Genomic DNA, 1,525 nt, shown 5'->3' with positions numbered 1-1,525 from the left:
CGACACTGCACTCCAGCCTGGTACCTGGCAATGGAGTGAGACTCTGTCTCAAAAAAAAAAAAAAACGAAAAAGACGTAGCTGCTTTAGAGAATAGAGAATATGGGCGGGTGTGGTGGCTCATGCCTGTAATCCAAGCACTTTGGAAGCCAAAGCGAGCAGATCACCTGAGGTCAGGAGTTCAAGACCAGCCTGACCAACACGGTGAAACCCCATCTTGAAAAAAAAAAAAAAAAGGCCGGGTTTGGTGGCTCACACCTGTAATCTCAGCACTTTGGGAGGCCGGGGCAGGAGGATCACCTGAGGTCAGGAGTTCAAGACCAGCCTGGCCAACATGGTGAAACCCTGTCTTTAAAAAAAAAAGAAAGAAAAAGTATTAAAATAAATTAAAAATAAATTAAAAAAAATTTTTTTTTCTTAATTTAAAAAAATAAAAAAAGAGAATAGAGAATATACATACATGGGTATATGTTTATGCTAATAGCAGATAATGGCCATAGAGCAAGAGATTGTAACTCATAATGTAGTTATACAAACTTGGAAGAAGAACTTCCCAATCTCTCACACTGGGCAACACAGTGAGACTCTGTCTCTACAAAATAAATAAATAAATAAAAATTAAAAAAATATATTAGGCAAGTGTGATGGTGCACACCTGTGGTCCCAGCTGCTCTGGAGGCTGAGCTGGGAGGATCACTTAAGCCCTGGAGTTTGAAGCTGCAGTGAGCCAAGACTGTGCCACTGTCCTCCAGCCTCAGTGACAGTGGGAGATTCTGACTGAAAAAAAAAAAGATTGACAATATCAAGTGTTGTAGAGGATTAGAAGCAAATAGAACATTCATAATTTGCTGGTGAGGATGTCAGGCAGTACAACTACTTTGGAAACAGTTTGTCCACTTCTAATACACACACCATAAATCTCACCAATCTCACGCCTAGATATTTATATGAGATCGATGCCATATGGCTACACAAGACTCTTACCTGAATATTCATCGCTGATGTGTGCATAACAGCCCCAAACTGTTATGTGTGCATAACAGCCCCAAAGAATTCAGATGTCCAGCAATAGGAAAATGGATAAACAAATTGTGGAATATCTGTACACGGTGCAAAACTGTTGTGGAGAACCAGAAATATGCCACCCCAAAATAAGACTGCAGCAGACCAGAAGCTACCACTCCAAAATATGCCTCATTGGCATAAGGATTATTTAGAGCTGATTATTTTGAGAAACTGCAGACACAAGAGAAGCTCTAAAAACAGAGTAGGAGTTACTCTTTTGTAAGGGAAATTTGCATCTCTAAAGGAAATCTCCACGTGTAAGGGTATCTCCCTCTCTGGATCAAGAGGAGAAGGATGACTCTAAATTACTAGGAACCCTTATCAATGGAGAAAGCAACAACTACAATCTGCATGACAAACCCTTGTTCGCTGAGCTTTTTCTGGTTACCTAACCCACCACGGCTGCCCTTTGCCCCTTACACACTCTTTCTTTCTCTCTTTCTTTCTTTCTCTTTCTTTCTG

General features: G+C 40.7%; 1 long non-coding RNA gene across 1 annotated transcript in view; it reads left to right on the top strand.

Annotated features, from left to right (window-relative positions):
- Positions 1 to 272: 272 nt before the first annotated feature.
- LOC116566645 overlaps positions 273 to 1,525 on the top strand; it is a 22,004-nt gene continuing 20,751 nt past the window's right edge. Inside the window, exon 1 of the long non-coding RNA XR_004275941.1 lies at positions 273 to 303. This is a non-coding gene — a long non-coding RNA (uncharacterized LOC116566645). The remainder of the gene's footprint in view (positions 304 to 1,525) is intronic.

This window comes from Sapajus apella, unplaced genomic scaffold (genome assembly GCF_009761245.1).
Source record: "Sapajus apella isolate SASKATOON/1434 unplaced genomic scaffold, GSC_monkey_1.0 scaffold43, whole genome shotgun sequence".
NCBI classification, from domain to species: Eukaryota; Metazoa; Chordata; class Mammalia; order Primates; family Cebidae; genus Sapajus; species Sapajus apella.
Note: the sequence above shows the minus strand (reverse complement) of the source record. Positions and strands in the feature narration are given on the sequence as shown.